The sequence below is a fragment of the Tursiops truncatus genome, chromosome 16 (assembly GCF_011762595.2).
Source record: "Tursiops truncatus isolate mTurTru1 chromosome 16, mTurTru1.mat.Y, whole genome shotgun sequence".
NCBI classification, from domain to species: domain Eukaryota; kingdom Metazoa; phylum Chordata; class Mammalia; order Artiodactyla; family Delphinidae; genus Tursiops; species Tursiops truncatus.
The window spans coordinates 31,584,332-31,605,081 of record NC_047049.1 but is presented as its reverse complement, the minus strand read 5'-3'; the positions used below and the strand labels follow the sequence as shown (position 1 = coordinate 31,605,081).

At 43.1% G+C, this 20,750-nt stretch overlaps 1 long non-coding RNA gene across 1 annotated transcript in view; it reads right to left on the bottom strand.

The window, feature by feature from the left end:
• The window catches only part of LOC141276808 (uncharacterized), a 32,340-nt gene that overhangs the window by 3,510 nt on the left and 8,080 nt on the right, over nt 1-20,750 (bottom strand). The window contains exon 2 of the long non-coding RNA XR_012326971.1: nt 7,521-7,703. This is a non-coding gene — a long non-coding RNA (uncharacterized lncRNA). The remainder of the gene's footprint in view (nt 1-7,520; nt 7,704-20,750) is intronic.

The window sequence follows — 20,750 nt, the reverse complement described above, 5'->3', positions numbered from 1 at the left end:
TCTCTTGTTGCAGAGCACGGGCTCTTAGGTGCTCAGGCTTCAGTAGTTGTGGCGCACGGGCTCAGTAGTTGTGACTCGCGGGCTCTAGAGCACGGGCTCAGTAGTTGTGGCGCACGGGCTTTGTTGCTCTGTGGCATGTGGGATCTTCCTGGACCAGGGCTCGAACCTGTGTCCCCTGCATTGGGAGGTGGAAGGGAAGTCCCAAGAGGATATTATTATTAATATTACTAGGAGGCCAAGTTGTGAAAGATGCTTTCTTAAAATGTGTTGGTTTGGGTAACTTGTTTCCCCAGTTACCCAAAAGATTGACTGTAGTCATTTTCAGATATATCAGCTGGAGAACGCCAGGAGGGAAGAAGAAAATCAAATGATAGAAAGGGAATTATGAACCCCTTTTTGTGTTAAATCACTAAAAACCCTGGTGGCCATATGCACCTAATTTCTTTTGTAGCATCTTGAAGAAAATGAAGCAAGTAGTGGAAAGAGCAAAACTTCCTTACAGAATGGATTCTCTTGCTTCTTGCTGATGAATTACTGAGAAGCAAATCTCTACACTCATGCCTGAGGGCACAAAACTGATTTGACTATCGTGGGATGCCAGATCCAAGAATTCCGCATTCTTTGGAGGTCAGGGGGAGCAGATGCTGCTTTGGGGGATTTTGGAGAGACGGGTGGAGGTTGGTCAGGAAGGGGCCAGGTAGAGAATGAGAGCAGGCAAGGACATCGCTGTGCTTCGGAAGCAGGGCCGAGATGAAAATGAATGGGTCACACCAATGGCCTAGCCTTCAGGCCTCTGTTCATCAATCTAAACAACGCTTGCTCCAATATGCCACATGTTGTTGCTCGGATGAAAGCATGTGTACATAATAAAATCCCAACTCTATACATTTGTACTGTATTCGACCAAGGGTGTAAGGTTTGGCTTTGAGAATGTTTCATGCTATTAGGTAATCAAAATAAGACGTTTAAAGTGTTGAGCTGGGTGGACGTTTGAGAGTAACCAGAAGGACAGAATGCACTTCTGTCCACTTCCACTGTATTAATGGAAGGGCCTGCCCTAGGTCAAGGGTTTGGGTGGGGGACAAGAGGAGGGGACAGGGCTTCCCTGGTGGTGCAGTGGTTAAGAATCCTCCTGCCAATGCAGGAGACATGGGTTCGATCCCTGGTCCAGGAAGATCCCACATGCTGTGGCGCAACTAAGTCTGTGAGCCACAACTACTGAGCCTGCGTTCTAGAGCCCATGAGCCACAACTACTGAAGCCCTTGCACCTAGAGCCCATGCTCCGCAATAAGAGAAGCCACTGCAGTGAGAAGGCTGCACACCTCAATGAAAGAGTAGCCCTCACTTGCTGCAGCTAGAGAAAGCCTGCGCACAGCAACGAAGACCCAACACAGCCAAAACTAAATATATTTATTAAAAAAGAAAAGAAAAGAGGAGGGGGCAGTTTGAAGGCAGCTGCTGCTGGGAGACCCATTTTTTTCTGACTGGGCAGGGGATTCATTAATTAGAATATGCTGCGTTTACTTGAGAAAGACTTGCTACTCTAAAGTAATTCAGTTAATGAAGCGTTTACTTGAGAAAACCATTTTTATGGTTGGTGAGTAGAGCTGACTACTCTGAGAGATGCATTCTGATTGAGGCTGGAGAGATAAAAGGAGGAAGCCAGGAAGAGGGAAAAAAAGGTGGCACAGGGAAAGAGGGGTAGAACCAGAGAACATGAGAGAGACGGCAAAGGAGAGGAAGACAGGTCACTTTAAACATCCTGAGGGAAAAAATACAGCAATTGCAGAAATGGGGCAACAAGCCTCACCAAACTAATATAACCTTAACAAGGTTAAAAAATCAACAGTAATGGTGTTAAGGTAATAACTGACATTCTGGAAGCTGTTGGAAGCTTGTCAGTGGTGATTGGAAGAGTTCACTGGGGGAACTCATTACACAAGGCCATACTGAGTCACATGGGTGTCCTGGGAAGGTTAGCAACACTTTGTCAGCATTCATCAAGAGGAGATGCTGAGCACCGTGGAAAGGGCAGAAGGGAAGATGGCGGGCGTGCCTATCGGGTATCGGCCCTTCTCCATTACCTCAGCAAGTCTGTCCTGTCTCCAAACTTGCTTGCCCTGTCTCTTAAACCTGTCTTCTAAACCTTCGGTTACCTCGACCCACTTTTATGAATGCTATTTTAGTGACCATCTCTAGTCACTGGGCCATGCCTCTTAGGGATCTTCCTGCCTGCTGCCCCAACTGGCTGAACCAGGCGATTCTTCCAGGCATGCATGGCTCTCTCTGTGAGAGGAGGTCTTGGAAAATCACACATTTCCAGGGATGTTTGAAGCCCTTTTTAAATTGGCAATCTAAGTTGTGCTTGCATGGCCTACCTGTTTATCTGACTCTGTAAGAAGGAGATAATCTGAAAGAATCGTCCTACGGTCCAAGGAGTAAGGGCAACTGGACTTTATACAAGGGAGAAGTGGACAGAGATACCTATCACCTCCCTTAGGCCAAAAGAACCAAGGGCTTCTTCATCTGACCCTGATTAGAATTAGAACAGAACCAGAAAGCATGCTAGACCCTGGTTCTCAGAATCTGTTGCAGCCCAGGCTGCCACTTCCAAAGAAGGAAGGTTAATCATGGTGAGCACTCCAACAGGAGGAAAGTAAGGACCCCAAGGGGTCAGTGGCAGCCCCTCTGTTTGACTCAGTGTGACCCCTGGACAAGGTTCAATGGAGTTAAACAATGTGATTCCACCAGTTGGTATTTAAACTGAAGGCTGCTCCACTCTTAGATTCCAGAAGATACTATACCTGAACTAGGGCTTCTAACACTCAGGCTTTTTCTGGGCTCGACTCACAGCTTGCAGAATTTTAGCTCCCCGACCAGGGATTCAACCCGGGCCCTGGGCCCAGGCAGTGAAAGTGCCGAGTCCTAACCACTGGACCACTAGGGAATTCCTGACCCAGACCATTCTTGAGGGTTGGGAGCAGAGCCAGCCAGGTAGCCCTAGGCTTGTGGGAAGAGAACTCTCAAGTCGTTCAGCTAACAATATCATGTGCCCTCTCTGTTCCAGGTCCTCTACTTAGGGCTGGAGAACCAGAGGACAAGGATAGGCCCTCATCCTCGAGGTGCTCACAATGGAGTGGGAGAGACTGATAAAGACATGGGTGATTACAAGACAGTGTGATAGACACACTTTTTTTTTTTAATTGAGATATAATTCACATATCAGAACAGTTACCCTTTAAAAGTATACAGTCCAGTGGTTTTTAGTATATTCATGAGGTTGTGCAACCATCACCACAAACTAATTCCAGAACATTTTCATCACCGCAAAAAGAAACCTTACACCTATTAGCAGTCACCCTTTGTTTCCCCTCTCCCCCCAGCCCCTGGCAATCACTAATATACTTTCTGTCTCTATAGATTTGCCTATTCTGGACATCTCATATAAATGGAATCATACAGTATGTGGCCTTTTGTGTCTGGCTTCTTTCACTTAGCGTAATGTGGAAAAGGTTCATCCTTGTTGTAGCGTGTATCAATACTTTGTTCCTTTTTATGACTAAATAACATTCCACTGTATACATATACTACAATTTGTTTATCCTATCATCAGTTGATAGACATTTGGTTTGTTTCACTTTTTGGTCATTATGAACAATTCTGTTATGAACATTCATGTACAAGTTTTTGTATGAACATATGTTTTCAATTCCCTTGGATGTATACCTAGAAGTGGAATTGCTGGGTCATATGGTAACTTTATGTTTAATTTTTTGAGGAACTGCCAAACTAGCTTGGGTCAGTTTTCTGTTCTTTTAACTGGCAGAACCAATATACCTTGCTGAATGAAAAGCATGGGCCGCTTTATTATTTTATGTATTATTACCTTATATATTTTAATAAAAATTTTCTGAGGATATGTATATGTACTACTAATCATTTTAGACAATTTTGAAAATGCAGAAAAGTTTAAAGGAAAAAAAAACAAGAAAAGCGTCCATATCCCTCAATGTCCAAAGTTACCTCTATCCCCGTTTGGTTTGCTTTTTCCCTTTTAATCTTTTTTTCTGTGTCTACTTTTTATAAAGCAATGTCATACTGTATGTTTAATTTTGTATTCTGCTTTTCTCTCCAATCATTATATTGTAAGTAGTTCAGCACTCACTGTTTTATAAACTGGTCATCAATTTTATTTATTTTAATTTTTCTTTAATGTTATCTTTATTTTTCTTACTTTTGAAGAGGGGCTTAAGGTTGGGAGTGGGGGGATTTGGGGGCAAGAGGAGGGAGGTGCCAAATAGAGTATGTACGTTGAAAGAGAAAGAAAAGAGAGCAGAGATGGCCCTTGTTTGCTTTCTTATATGTCCCTATTTTATCCTACCTGGTTCCAGGAAAGACTTAAGGCACTGCTGTCCTTGTGGCCGTAGGACAGCCCTTCAGTCTCTTTCCGGCGGCCGCACTGCAGGGGCTGCTGCTGTTCCATGTGCCTGTGCCCTGAGGCTGAGCCAGAGCCGGCTCCTGCGGGCTGCAATGCAAGACGGCCAATTCGCAACCCTAGCAAAATCAATCTATTGGAAACTAATGAGGCACAAATAGTTCATGCACTTTGAGGCTGATCTGCCAAATGAGATAAACAGGGCTCAATCAGCAGGGAGAATCAATGATGCAAAAATGCATTTCAGACTAGCATTATTTCCCCCCTGGGATGCCCACGACATCACATTCTATTGTTTTGATGCTTCTGTGGCAATTCTTGTCTAAGCCTCTGTGGGCCATGCCAGGAGAACTCCCTAACCCAGGGTTTCCTGTGCCCAGGGGTTGGTCAATGTCAAGATTCGGCAGCTGTGAATAAGGGGCCTGGGCAGCCAACATGTATGAGAAGTGGCACTTTCAGTTTTGTAAGAAAACGCTAACTTCTGTGTTTCTAAACCACCCTCTGTAACAGGTGATGTAATTAGCAAGGAACAGCATTATGAACTTTCCAAGAGAGCAAATCACAAAAGGATTGTCTTAGTAATTCACATTTATAAAACACAAAATATAGAGTGATTTTTTTTTTAATTCTATAATTTCTTGTGCCACTAAGTTTATTTTTCCTTAAACAGTCTATTAGGAAGATATGATCATTGTGAAAAAATTGGAAACCGTTGATAAGCAAAAAGAAAAACTTTTTTAATACTTTGGCCACACACGTTTCTTTTTTTGATATATATATTTTTAAATTTAATTTTATTTATTTTTGGCTGCTTTGGGTCTTCGTTGCTACACGGGCTTTCTCTAGTTGCAGCCAGCGGGGGCTACTCTTCGTTGCTGTGCGCAGGCTTCTCACTGCGGTGGCTTCTCTTGTTGCGGAACATGGGCTCTAGGCGCGCGGGCTTCAGTAGTTGTGGCACGTGGGCTCGGTAGCTGTGGCACATGGTCTTAATTGCTCCGCGGCATGTGGGATCTTCCCGGACCAGGCTCAAACCCGTGTCCTCTGCATTGGCAGGCGGATTCTTAACCACTGAGCCACGAGGGAAGTCCCAAGAAAAACTTTTAAATCATCTCTAATAAATTTTATTTTTATCTTGCAAAATTTCTCCCACAATGCAGAATTATTTTAAAAATAAGTCCATGTAAGCAACCTAAGTGTCCAGCAACAGATGAATGGATAAAGAAGATGTGGCACATATATACAGTGGAATATTACTCAGCCATAAAAAGAAACGAAATTCAGTTATTTGTAGTGAGGTGGATGTCATACAGAGTGAAGTAAGTCAGAAAGAGAAAAACAAATACCATATGCTAACACATATATATGGACTCTAAAAAAAAAAAAGGTTCTGAAGAACCTAGGGGCAGGACAGGAATAATGATGCAGACGTAGAGAATGGACTTGAGAACACAGGGAGGGGGAAAGGTAAGCTGGGACGAAGTGAGAGAGTGGCATGGCCTTATATATACTACCAAATGTAAAATAGATAGCTAGTGGGAAGCAGCCACATAGCACAGGGAGATCAACTCGGTGCTTGTGTCCACCTAGACGGGTTGGATAGGGAGGGTGGGAGGGAGACATAAGAGGGGGGAGATATGGGGATATATGTATATGTATAGCTGATTCACTTTGTTTTAAAGCAGAAACTAACACACCATTGTAAAGCAATTATATTCCAATAAAGTTGTTTAAAAAAAATTCCATGTAATTCATGCTGTTTTATAACCTACTTTTTATTCCAATCAGGCCTTTTCCACAGTGTCATGACATTGCCTGGGAGGGTCTCACGCTCTGTCTGTTTGGTAGCCCATTTGGCCCTTGGGGGCCTGACTGGAATGGTTTGGCTCAGGCAAGTGGGGAAGGGACAGGTTAACATAAAATCTAATCCCTTAAGGGGGTGTGTCCTGCAGGAATTGGGGTCCAAGATGCATGAGAAGAGTACAGAGGATTTAGGAATGTAAGTAGTTTTTGGTTTTTTTTTTAATTAATTATTTTTGGCTGTGTTGGTTCTTCGTTGCTGCGTGCAGGCTTTTCTCTAGTTGCGGCGAGCGGGGGCTGCTCTTCGTTGCAGTGCGCAGGCTTCTCATTGCGGTGGCTTCTCTTGTTGCGGAGCACGGGCTCTAGGTGTGCGGGCTTCAGTAGTTGTGGCACGCAGGTTCAGTAGTTGTGGCCCATGGGCTTAGTTGCTCCGCAGCATGTGGGATCTTCCTGGGCCAGGGCTCAAACCCGTGTCCCCTGCATTGGCAGGCGGATTCTCAACCACTGTGCCACCAGGAAGCCCAGGAATGTAAGTAGTTTTAAGCAAAAGGCTAGAGATATTAATTGAGGCTAGAGTGTAGTGGCCTTGGAAGCTAAGGTCATGATCTTGAATTTTATCTGGTAGCCAGTGAGGAGTCACCCAAAACTTTTAAACAGGGGGGTGGTGTGATGGAGGTGGCATGTAAGCACAAGCCATCTGGTGGCAGCAGCAGGATGGACTGAAGCTGAGAAAGACGGAAGGCAGAACAACCAGCTGAGAGGTTACTTCAGTAGTCCTGGTGTGAGGTAATAAAGGCTGGGAGGTGACCATGGGCAATGGAAAAGAAGAAACATTTCGTTCATCTTCTCGTTCATTCATTCAAAAATTATTAACCACTGAGAGTCAGGAACTGTGCTAGATCTGGGGACTGAATCCATAAAGGAAGACATGGCACAAGTTGCCTTCTGCTTAGATACAAGGTCCTAAGTGAAAGGTTACCAAAGACGACCCCCCCCAAGATGACTAGGATCATGGTGCTGTCATTAAGAGAAATAGAGGAGTCAGGATAAAGTCGAAATTTGAACGTCTAAGAAGAAATCATTCTGAATTTAGTTTGGTGATACAGTAGGACAGGAAGGTGGAACCACTCATCAGACAGGTGGAGATGTAGGACTTGAGCTGGAGAGGGAGGTCAAGGCAGAAGGTGGGGAATGTGTGTACCTCAGGTGTGCTGTGACTTAGGAATTTCTGAGCAAGCCTGAATGAGCTCCATTCCACACTCACAGCAGCAAAAGAACAACACAGACCTGGTAAAACCTGCTGCCTCATTCCTGTGATTCCTGACACTCTGGCTCCATCACACACGTTGAGATGATTTTTCAGAAGTTGATGATTCAAAGCCTCCAATCTGACTCCTGTTTCACCTCTGGCTTTGATAGTGCTCTTCCCCCTCCCAGCTAGGAAGGGGTGTACTGCGGGCAGATGGTAAACTGTGAACAGAAATAAACTCTCTTAACATGTAGCAAGTATATTTATATCCAATCCTATAATATTGCTGCAAGCATAATTATAGCCAATCCCATAATTGCGTTGCGGGTATCAGGCATCAGAAACCAGCTCATTGTTGGTGATCAGGAAGATATGGCTACTGGGACAGGAGCCACAGGGCCAGTTGCCGCCCACCTGTGAGAGGACGGGGTGATACGGGGCAGGGCAGTTTACAGAGTGTCCAGGGGCTCTACCAACACAGGTGGGGAGGGAGGGGGTAATTTTGTGGGATACATAGCTCAAACTCATGCTTTTAGTCTTACTTTTTAGTAGAACTGCATGCTTTTAGTCTTACTTTTTAAAAAATTATAAAATCAATGCTTATTCACTGTATAAGGTTTACGAAATATGAAAAACTATCTATAATCCCACAATCCAAAAGTAACATTGTTAACGTTTTTATATTTGCCATTGCAGCGTTTTATTTTGTATGTATGTGTTTTGTGTCATACTGTAAGTAAAGTTTTTTTTCTAACAGATTTATTTATTTATTTATTTTTGGCTGCGTTGGGTCTTTGTTGCTGCATGTGGACTTTCTCTACTTGCAGGGAGCGCAGGCTACTGGTTGTGGTGCGCAGGCTTCTCACTGCGGTGGCTTCTCTTGCTGCGGAGCACGGGCTGTAGGTGCGCAGGCTTCAGTAGTTGTGGCACACGGGCTCAGTAGTTGTGGCTCATGGGCTCTAGAGTGCAAGCTCAGTGGTTGTGGTGCATGGACTTAGTTGCTCTGCTGGCATGTGGGATCTTCCCGGATCAGGGCTCGAACGCATGTCCGCTGCATTGGCTGGCGGATTCTTAACCACTGCGCCACCAGGGAAGCCCTGTCATACTGTAAGTAAAGTTTTATATCTTGTTTTTTTTCTCACTTAATATCTTGAGTGCTTCCCTATATCATTTACATATGCTCCAAAACATTATTTTAAAACTTTTCATTATTGTGGTATATTCAAAAGATGGAATACTCTACAGCAGTTGAAATGAATGAACTAGAGCTTCATGTATCAACACAAATATTTTTAAAGATAAGATTAATAAAAAGATAAATTGCAGAGTCAAATATATAATTCCATTTTTGAGAAGTAAAATATAAAAACCAATATTATATATTGTTAATGTTGACAGACATGTAAAAAGTATAGAAAGGGCTTCCCTGGTGGCACAGTGGTTGAGAGTCCGCCTGCCGATGCAGGGGACGCAGGTTCGTGCCCCGGTCCGGGAAGATCCCACGTGCCGCGGAGCGGCTGGGCCCGTGAGCCATGGTTGCTGAGCCTGTTTGTCTGGAGCCCGTGCTCCGCAACGGGAGAGGCCACAACAGTGAGAGGCCCGCGTACCACAAAAAGAAAAAAAAAGTATAGAAAAATGGGTGGAAGGAATTTTCTCTGGTGAGGGAGGAAAGAGGTTGAAATTAAATGGGAGTGATACAAAGAGGCTTTGTTTCTGTAATTTGTTATTTCTTTAAACAATAATCTAAAACAAATATGGCAAAATCTTAAGGTTTATTAAATCTGCGTGGTGAATAAATGTGTTCGCTATATTCTCTGTATTTTTCTGCACATTTGAAATATAGAATAGATTTTTTTTTAATTAATAGACTATTTTTTAGAGCAGTTTTAGGTTTACAGAAAAATTGAGCAGAAAGTACAGGGAGCTGCCATATACCTTCTCACCACCCCCCAGCATACACAGTTTCCCCTACTATCCACATCTTGCCTTAGTACGGTACATTTGTTACAACTGAGCCAATATTGATATATTCTTATTAACTAAAGTCCATAGTTTACAAAAGGGTTCATTCTTTGTGTTGTATAATCTATAGGTTTTGACAAATATATGACATGTATCCATCATTACAATATCACACAGAGTAGTTTCACTGCCCTAAAAATCCCTCCTGTTCTACCTATTTCTCCCTCCCTACTCCCTCCCTCCACCCAAACCCCTGGCAGTCACTGATTTTTTTATTTTATTTATTTATTTGTTTGTTTTTGTCTGTGTTGCAGGCTTTCTCTAGTTGCAGTGAGCGGGGTTACTCTTCATTGTGGTGTGTGGGCTTCTTATTGCAGTGGCTTCTCCTGTTGCAGAGCACAGGCTCTAAGGAGTGCGGGCTCAGTAGTTGTGGCGCACAGGCTTAGTTGCTCCGTGGCACGTGGGATCTTCCCAGACCAGGGCTCGAACCCGTGTCCCCTGCACTGGCAGGCGGATTCTTAACCACTTCACCACCAGGGAAGTCCCAACTATTGATCTTTTAACTGTCTCCATAGTTTTGCCTTTTCCAGAATGTCATAGAGTTGGGATGATACAGTATGTAGTCTTTGCAGATAGGCTTCTAAATAAATTATTTTATTTTATTTTATTTTTGCGGTACACAGGCCTCTCACTGCCATGGCCTCTCCCGTCGCGGAGCACTGGCTCTGGACGCGCAGGCTCAGCGGCCATGGCTCACGGGCCCAGACGCTCCGTGGCATGTGGGATCCTCCCGGACCGGGGCACGAACCCATGTCCCTTGCATCGGCAGGTGGACTCCCAACCACTGCGCCACCAGGGAAGCCCTAATTAAATTATTTTAAAATCAAAACTTTCAAGCCAATCATAAGAAGAAAACAAAATCCACCAGGAATTTCACTATTTTGAGATAATCACTATTAACCATGCACACCATGTAACTTCTTTTCATGTAAATGGCATCACTATTTGCAAAATGTTATATTATTTTTTTTTCACGTCACAAAAATATATTATGAAACCCATGTGATTCAGAATTCTAAATCCTTTAAGAATGTTTTGTGTTGTGGGATAGTGTATCAGTGAGCTTACCCTTTACTATTGGACATTTAAGCTGTTTTCACGTGTGGCAGGAATCTTTTCTAGCTTTAGGGAGCCCCCCTCCCCCGCTTTAAACTAGAAAAGGCCCTTGAAATCTCCAGACAATTGGGAGTATTCAGTCTTCTAGGTATGTGTTGCTTAGACAACATGCTTGACAGTGACTGTGATTTCCTTACAGCCAAAGATACAGAGTGTTAACTTTTTTTCCTTCTCTCATTGCCAGACACAGAGTCTAGCACAAAGCGGTTGCTGGGAAACATGAGTTGAATGGATCTAAGTGCCTCTAAGCAAGGTACTCTGGGATGGACTCTAAGGAAACTCCCGAACCCCAGAGAGACAGACTTTTTCAAGAGCTTGTATCGTTCACTAGAAACCCAAGGAAGAAATCAGGGAGGCCTGTTTTGTAGAGCAGAGCTATCTGAGTGCCATGAAGAACTGGGACGCTGGCATTGGACAGGAACAGAGGGCAGTGGGCGTGGATGCTGAGAGGCTGTGGCGCGTGGGACAGTGAGAATCAGCCCCAATGCCCTGGGATGACTAGAGTTTTGTGTAGGTGGAGGAAGTGCTCAGGCTCCCCTGAGAGTATTTTCTTTTTTTCAGTCAGTTTAATCATACTGGTTGAGTACTTGGGGTCTGGAATGGGACTTCTGGTTCAAATCCCAATTTTGCCACTCTCAGGCTATTTGACTTTGGGCAAGTAGCTAAGCTGTGATGTCTTCAGCCCCCAAAGGAGAATAGAATACAAAAGCACCTGAAAGAGTTGTTGTGAAGGGTAAATGAGATTATATGTGCAAAGCGATAAGCAAAATGCCTGGCACTTACTAAGTGCTTAGCAGTAATAATAATAACAACAACAGCAATGACAGCATCAGCTTAGCATCTTTTCTTTAAAAAGGCAAGGTGATCAGACAGGAAGAGCACGGATTAGCCAAACCAAGAAAGTCTGCCTGATTCTCACACACACACTTTCCTCCTAGAGAAAGGCCCAGCACATGTCACAATGCCAGGTATGGCCTGGATCCGAGTGGGTAGGGAACTATAGGAGCACGAAATGGAAACACCCTACATTAGGTAACTCAAAAGAAATTTGACTTACTTTACTGATTTTTGCAAGCTACCTGCCAGTCTATGTACACTCCCTGTGCTTTTCCGTTTATTCTCACGTGTAGCCATCTCTAGCTCCCATCTTTTGTTTGGTTGCTAAATCCAGCCACTGCAAATGGATTTTCCAATGGATACATGGCTTTGAATTCACCTAGTTCTACTTCCCAGTCAATGAGAGGATTTCTATCCCTAATATCCCTATATCCCCTCGTCTAATCTAGGAGACATTCTGGATTCCTCCCTTTCCTTCAGTCATTTCCAAGCAAACCTTGTTGATTCTTGTTGAGATCTAAAATCTCTCCTCTCCCTGGTATCACCCCTGGCATCCTCCTAGAGCAAGCCTTCATCCCTCACCAAGACTGCTAGGATCCTAACTGGTCCCCTTACTTCCACACTTGCAATCTCACAGTCTATTCTCCCCCAGAATCAGGGTACCTTTTAAAATGTCAGTCACATCAGGACTCTCTCCTCATCTTAGGTTGAGTTCCCCAGAAGCAAACCCCAAGACAAGAATTCATAAGCAAGTGTTTTATTTTAAAAAGTGCCCCAGGAGAAACTGGTAAGGGAGTAGGGGAAGCTGCACAGGCAAGCGGAAGGAAGAAGCCTAGAAGGCTGCAGCCCCCTCCCCCGAACGTTGTTTCTGGGCTTTCACACTCCTGCTCTACTGGCTGAGTCCTGGGCTAAGGGCAGTTAGGGGTTGCTCTCTGCACATGCAGGTAAAGAGCTCCAGTGGCCCAAGGGCTCTCCTTGAAACTAAGTTACAGGAGTTGATTCTTATAGCAAAAGTGCACAGATGCTGGGGGACTGGCACACAGTAACCATGATGGGATCCAGGGAACCCTCAGCGGAGCACCCACAAGACCCACTCCAGTTTCCTCCCTTATTGCCTGTCTCAGACCCTTGTTTATTTCCTTCATAACCCATGGCATGATTTATAAGTAGTTTATATAATTATTGGTCTCTGTATTTGTTTATCGCCTGTTTTCCCCAATAAAATGCAATCTCCAGGAGAGTAGTGAGCATATTTGTCTCCCTAGAATACAGATGGCACACTGTGGATCCTCCACAGAAATCTGTATGAATGGATGAATGAACGATGGCCACCTCCAGCAATGGGGAGTTTCTGCAGCCAGAAGCAGCTCATCCCACTTTCAGAAAGCCTTGACTGCAAGTCTGACCCAAGACTGAACTGTAATCACCTCCCCATCACACCCACGGGTCTCCTCTCTGGAATGACTCTGGAGATGATCACCACTTCCAAGTCAGTCCCTCAAATATCCAGTGTCCCACCTTTCTCTCCTCCGGACTAATCAACCACAGCTTCTCCAAAGGCTCCTCTTTTGACATGGATTTTCGAGCACTGGCATCTGTAATTTCACTAGTCTGAGAAAATTCTTCTTCCCTACCTACACAGTGCATAGCAACCCCTCCCATACCACCCTGAATACACCCAGTCTTGGGTGGTAAACTGGGTCAAGCCAGATAAGAATTTGGAGAAGCGAAGCTGAACGTTACCCAGCCAGGGCTCCAGAATCAGCAGCCTCAGGTTGAATCCCAGCCCACTTATCGTTAAATGACTGATCTTGGGCAAAATACTTAATTTCTCTGAACCCCAGTTTCTTCACCTGTACAGGGGAAAAAAATAAGAGCACCTACCTAACAGAGCTAGTGTAAGGGTTAAATTAAATGAGACAGTGGATGTAAACCACTTAGCAGAGTGCCTGGCACATCTCTAAGGACTTGGAGTTTCCCCAAACCTTACCTTGGACCTAACAGCTCTCCATGCCTCTGCACGCTGCTTCTTTCCCAGCCAAATCCTCCTGCTAACCCAGCTCCATCTCCGACACCCCCATGCTCCTTCAGTCAAGATAAGGCTCCAAGCCCTGTGTCCAGATGCTTTCCTGGCTCCTATTTCTTCCCATTTGCTCCTGCTCGCTGTCCACTTCAGGCTTCTACCTCTCCATCCTACCCCTTGCTACCTGTGCGTCCATCCACGTGTCCATTCTCCGTTTCTCTTTTATTGTCCTTCTTGCTCAATTCTTGCTTTTTGTTTTTCCTCCTATCTTTCTTACATCATGTCTTCTCTCATGGAAACCTTAGTAAAGTTCTTTTTTTTTTTTAATTTTTTTAATTTTCCTTTTCTATTCTGCCTCTTACCTTGACTCCAGATAGACGAGAGGAAATGATCAACCTAGTAACAGATTGGTTAAGTGCTAATTGTGCTAATCGGTTAAGTGCTAATAGGCATCTTAAGCTACAGGCCATTTTCCATCACTCCTTGCCACAGACTGAGTGGCAAAATCAAGGCTGGAAAGGAGGCCATCAGCAGTGAGGACTGAGGGGAAACAGGAAGCTCTCTTTCCCTCTCACCTATATGTATGCTTCCCGTTCCTTTCCTTGTCCGCCGCGTTAGTACACTACAGTGAGTTGCCTGTTTTGTTCCTGACTTTAATGGAAATCCTTCAAATATTTTGCCATTAATTATGATTTTTTTCTAGGTCTTGTACCAACTAGCTTTTGTCCAATGGGGGGAGTTCTCTTTGATATCCAGTTTGCTAAGCTTATATAATATGCAGTTGTGAGTTTCTAGGTTGGAGGTAAAGCATGAAAATCAGGGAAGCAGGGTGATAAGTAGGTTGACTTGTGAGGTGTCCTGGGAACATCAGAAGAAAGAATTGAGGCCAAGAGCTCAGGCTGGGGGATGATGGAGCATCCTGTCCTGAGGGACTTTCATGGCTCTGAGAGTTACTCCTATACTCAGCTCTTAAACTGTGACACTGGGGTTCAAAGACTCTCCTGGACGCTTGAGTGTATCAATGACAAAAGTTGGCTCTACTTATAGTTCATGTTTCTTCTTTCATTAATTTAAGTAAGAAATTCTGAATTTTCAAGAAGCTTTTGGAACTTCTTGAATTGGAGCAGATAACTGAAACTTCATCCCTTTTCACGTGAAAGTTTTTTGGAGGTGGATCTGATCCTGGTTTTCCATTCCAATCAGCTGCTGTGAAAGCCACTTCTTGTTCTTGCTGGGGGCAGATCAAGCCTCTTTTTCTCCTTGATAGAAATTCAGGAAGGAAACCAAATAATTCCCAACAGAGACCAGAGTTGACCACAGTACCATCCAAAAGCACTTTTAAAGATCTCAATCTTGAATATGAGAACACTGGCAACTGAGGTTGGTTACTGGCTCTACACCGTCAGCTAGATAGAGGCTTGGGAGATGTGGTTCTGCCATTTTGACAGGAAAATCTTCTTTGATGGAGAAGAGGTTGCAATTGAAGCATCACTGAGGTGCCCTTTAACACTGGAAAGTTTCAGTAAAAGTGTTTGTGACAAGCATCCGAAATAAAATACTAAACTCCCACATGTAGACATTTCTCAGTAAACTAACCTGCACACGCTCTGGGACTGGTGAAAGGAGGGACATTCTAACATCAAAGTTAATCAGCGGGGCATCTACTGGTTGCCGTTCTATGCCTATTATGTGGTGGCCCTGGGGGTTTTTGTTTTGTTTTTACCATGATTGACAGAAAATTGGCCAACCTGCCCCCAGATAACCAAGAGTTGTCTGTGCTTGACTTATTCACTTAGTTCCACTCTTAACTGAAGAGGGGTGAGGAAAATAAGTGCTAAGAAACCTGTCATAGAGGGAAATTTGAAACAAACTGGTAATGTGTCAGACAGCCTTGGAATAGTCCAGAAGGTGGCAAGTAAATAAATTCTATGAGGGAAAATTGAAAAAACTGGCATAGCTGAGCCTTAAAAAAAAAAAAAAAAAGGGTGACAGGCTCATATATGATTGTTTCTAGTACAGCAAACTAGATAATGTACATATTCCCAAAACACCTCTGATGCTCAGCTGACGATACACTGGAAAAAGTAGTGGACTTAGGAGAACTAGGCACTAGTCCCACTTCTGCCAGCCGATGACTGGGCAGTCTCTTTGTCTACCTCATTTTCACCTCCATAAAATTTTATAGCTGGAGAACTTTGGGGTTCCCAGCCAAGACTCCCTTTTAGGCTCCACAAAAGAAGAAATGTTTGGACATTTCAAAGCACTCCAATGATATAGTATTTTATTTATTTATTTATTGAAGTATAGTTGTTTTACAATGTTGTTCTTGTTGTTTATATTTTATATATAGTAGTGTGTATGTGTTAATCCCAAACTCCTAATTTATCCATCCCCCGTTTTCCCCTTTGGTAACCATAAGTTTGTTTTCTGTGTCTGGCGTCTATTCCTATTTTGTAGATAAGTTCATTTGTGTCATATTTTAGATTCCACCTATAAGTGATACCATACGGTATTTGCCTTTCTCTGTCTGCCTTACTTCACTTAGTATGATAATCTCCAGGTCCATCCATGCTGCTGCAAATGGCATTATTTCATTTTTTCTTATGACTGAGTAATATTCCGTTGTGTGTGTATACATATACATATATATATATATACACCATACAAAGATACATAATAAATACCTTTATTTAGTGATCAGAATCATTTAAACATGGGGCTTGCCAGGAAAAAGAATAACAGAAGAGGTGCTCAGTGATAAGAGTTTGGGAACCGGGCTGTAAGACACTCTAGAGGAGGGATGGTGCCTGCTTCATCTCAAGATCCTCAGTGCTGGCATGTACCTCCTTAAGTGCTCATTAAGATCCAAACATACACAGTGCAAAGAGAACATAAAATAAATTCCCATGTGCCCATGGGAACATGGGAACCCAAGAATCATCCCTCAGGGCCAATCTAGCTTTCCTATGCTCCCACCCAACTGACTTCTAAACCTGCTCACAAATTATTTTGAAGCAAGTCTCAGACATTGTATAATTCTACCCACAAATATTCCAATATGTCACCCTGAAAGATAAGTACTTTGTAAATACAACATCATTACACCTAAAAAATGAACATAATTCCTTAAATATCATCTAATATAAATTCAGTGTTCAAATTTCCATGATTATATCCTAAAAATGTTTTTTAGAGTTTGTATAAATTAGGATCTAAAGATTGCTATTGGTCACAGCAATATATTTTTGGATCCATCTCCTAGAGAAATGTAGGTAAAAACAAAAATAAACAAATGGTGGGACCTAATTAAACTGAAAAGCTTTTGCATAGCAAAGGAAACCATACACAAAACGAAAAGACAACCTACTGAATGGGAGAAAATATTTGCAAACGATGCGACTGCCGAGGGATTAATTCCCAAAATATACAAACAGCTCGTACAGCTCAATATCAAAAAAAACCAAACAACCCAAGCAAAAAATGGGCAGATCTAAATAGACATTTCTCCAAAGAAGACATACAGATGGCCAAAAGGCACATGAAAAGATGCTCAACATCGCTAATTATTAGAGAAATGCAAATCGAAACTACAATGAGGTATCACTTCACACTGGTCAGAATGGCCATCATTAAAACTTCTATAAATAATAGATGCTGGAGAGGGTGTGGAGAAAAAGGAACCCTCCTACATTGTTGATGGGAATGTAAACTGGTACAGCCACTATGGAGATCAGTACGAAGGTTCCTTAAACTAAAAACAGAGCTACCATATGATCTTTCAATCCCACTTCTGGGCATATATTGAGAGAAGATCTATGTCAAAAAGATACATGCACCCTAATGTTCATAGCAGCACTGTTTACAATAGCCAAGACATGGAAGCAACCTAAATGTCCATCAACAGATGAATGGATGAAGAAGATGTGGTATATATATATGCAATGGAATATTACTCAGCCATAAAAAGAATGAAACAATGCCATTTGCAGCAACATGGATGGACCTGGAGATTATCATACTAAGTGAAGTAAGTCATACAGAGAAAGACAAATATCACATGATATCGCTTATATGTAAAATCTAAAAAAAAAAAAAATGATACTCGGGAATTCCCTGGTGGTCCAGTGGTTAGGACTTGGTGCGTTCACTTCGGTGGCCCGAGTTCAATCCCTGTTCGGGAAGCTAAGATTCCACAAGCTGCACAGTGCAGCAAAAAAAAAAAAAAAGATACAAATGAACTTACATACAAAACAGAAATAGGCCACAGACATATTACAAAATACTAAGTATAGTTCTCTGTGCTATACAGTAGGTATATATATACATAACTGAATCACTTTGCTGTATACCTGAAACTAACACAACATTGTAAATCAACTATACTTCTATAAAAAATAAAATACATATCGCAATTGGGTGATATGTATATTAAGTTTTGTTTAATCTAGACTCACCATACAAACACACACACACTCACACACACACACATTCTGCTTGTGATTTACATTTTGCAGGGGCCAGGTCTCTTGTCCTAGGGTTTTCCACAGGGGATGTTGCTGGTTGCCTCTCCATCATATCATTTAACATGAACCTTGCATTTCCTACAAACTGGTAGTTAGATCAAAAGATTACTTGTGATGGTTCAGGTTTCTTTTGTTGTTGTTTGTTGAGAATTCTTCATAGGTAGTTTTTTGTATTTCCATCAGGAGACACATAATGCCTTTTTTTTTTTGAAAGGGCTTTTAAAAAAATATTGATTGATTGATTGATTTTTGGCTGCGTTGGCTCTTTGTTGCCACACTCTGGCTTTCTCTAGTTGTGGTGATCGGGGGCTACTGTTCATTGTGGTGCGCGGGCTTCTCATTGTGGTGGCTTCTCTTGTTGTGGAGCACAGGCTTTAGGTGTGAGGGCTTCAGTAGTTGTGGCACGCAGGCTCAGCAGTTGTGGCTCATGGGCTCTAGAGCACAGTCTCAGTAGTTGTGGCACACGGGCTTAGTTGCTCCATGTCATGTGGGATCTTCCCGGACCAGGGATCGAACCCGTGTCCCCTGCATTGGCAGGCAGATTCTTAACCACTGTGCCACCAGGGAAGTCCAATGCCCTTTTTTTTCACATTAGCAGCCATTGATGATCATTGCCTAGATCTATTATTTCATTTACAGTTGTAAAAATGTTGATATGCTAACCTTATTTCTTAGCTTCATGTCTTCTTAATTTATTTGCTGGCATATTTCTATAAAAACTTCCCCTCACCAACAATTTGGCTATCCTGACATACAGTTGGAAAAGGCATTGCAGAATAAACAGTTTCTTTACCTTTATTTACCAGTTTCAAAATAATAGTCTGATTCCTGGAGTAGCCTTCAAAAGATGACAAATGAGGTGTGTTTTTTTTTTTTTTATTTTTAAAGTGCTGTATGAACTCATGAGTTTAAACATATTTAAAGAGCTTGAGTTCAATGAAGTTCTAATTCTTACTGACTATCCCATCATTGGCCAAGGGGACTGTGGGAGCCCCCGATCTGCTCCTGATCCTTTTTGGGCCAACTCCAATAGAGTTTGATAGGCTCTTACTTTCTGTGGACTCAGCTTCCTAGATAATGTCTCAGGTCCTTCTTAGCACTGCCCTCAGACAAGGGGAAGAGGGGGCCTGCCCTTGGCGTCACGTATCATATATGTTGAGACACAATGTGTTTTTTCTTCTTTTGGTCTCTCACAGGAAAGTTTTCTGAAAGGTAAGTGAGTGATCGAGTCATAAAGGGAGGGGACGTGTTTAGGCCCATCTGGTCCTCTCAGGCCAGAGAACGAGGGCTGAGGCTGCCCGTGAGTGTGGTAAGGGTGGGGGATGAGAGGACAGAATCACAACTTCTGCCCTGGGAAGTCAGGGAAAGAGTGCCCACTCTAGTGTACAGTTGGCCCCTCAAATCAACCCAAATGGGTGTCTAGACAGAACTCATTCCTCAGTAACCACCTTCCTGCTCATTCCTCCTTTCTCACTCCCTGCTCCTTGGCTGTGATGGTATCGAAAGTAACAGGAGGCAGCCAAAACTGAAAAGTAAGGTGTGGGGGAAGGGTGACCTGCCCACCTTAACTCTGTTCTGGGATTGGGTACATCCAGTCACCACCCAGGAGTCCTGGGCCCAGGACCAGCTTCTGCCCTGCCCTGTCCCAGCACAACCATGCTACATACGACTCTGGCATCCAGCTGAACAACCTAGGGAGAAGCTGGTTCCTTTAACTTCCACATCTCAGAGAAGTGGGCTATAGGGGGAAAGAAAGACCTGATTGGGAGCATGGGACATCGGTGGATATAGCTTGATTTATAGCTTTTAAACATTTAGACATATGGTACATGGGGAAATATTTGCCCTTTTGCAAATATCAGGGCAGCGTTGGTCCTTCCGGCTCAGACATTCCAAGTCAGTTTTTGTGTCTCCTAAGTAAGGAGATGTAGACTTCACAGTCCAGTCTAGTCCTTTGCCCAGATTTTTCCTCTTCCTTTCCCAGTCATCATGGAAACAGACTGTCTTTGGCGTTACTGAATTGAGCATGCTTAGAATTTGGCTTGGGGCTTCTGCTTTTCATTTAAAGTTGGTGGAAACCTGCAGTTTTGGAAGAACATGCAGGAGCATGAGACACATCTTGGGCTCACCGTGGTTCTCCCTTCTCTCAGAAGAGTCCTGATAACGAAGGGTGACCTTCCTCAATTAGTAACATCTATATGGCCCTGCATCTTGGCTATAGTTGATTAATTACAGGGCAGACACCTTGCTCAAACTCTCTCATCTGAGAACTCTGCCTCTCAGAGATGCAGAGGCTGAACATTTCTGAACAGTCACAGCAATGGCATGATCTATGGATGCTGGCTGCAGAGGTATCTGCTATTGGCCTAATTCTTTCCTTGTCTAAATCTTCTTTGTTCATCTCTTTCTTCATTTAGGTGACACACTCACTGGCCTTCAAAAAACTATTTTTTTGTACATTAGTTTGAGCTAACCTATGCCAGTTTCTATTGCCTTAGGCACACATACCAACAAACAAAAACTCTTAACTAAAACCATTGTTAGAAGGACCACTGGATGAGGAGCCAAAGTACCTGGATTCACCTCTTTCCCTCTGACACCCCCATCCCTGTCATCACAACTTTAAATCCCAGACTTATTTTTCTCTGCCTGTAACCGGAGCTGAAGCAATAAGGTGAAATAAAATAATAATAATGATGATGGTAAAAAAAATAATACCTATCATTCTTTTGAGCACTTTTTATACC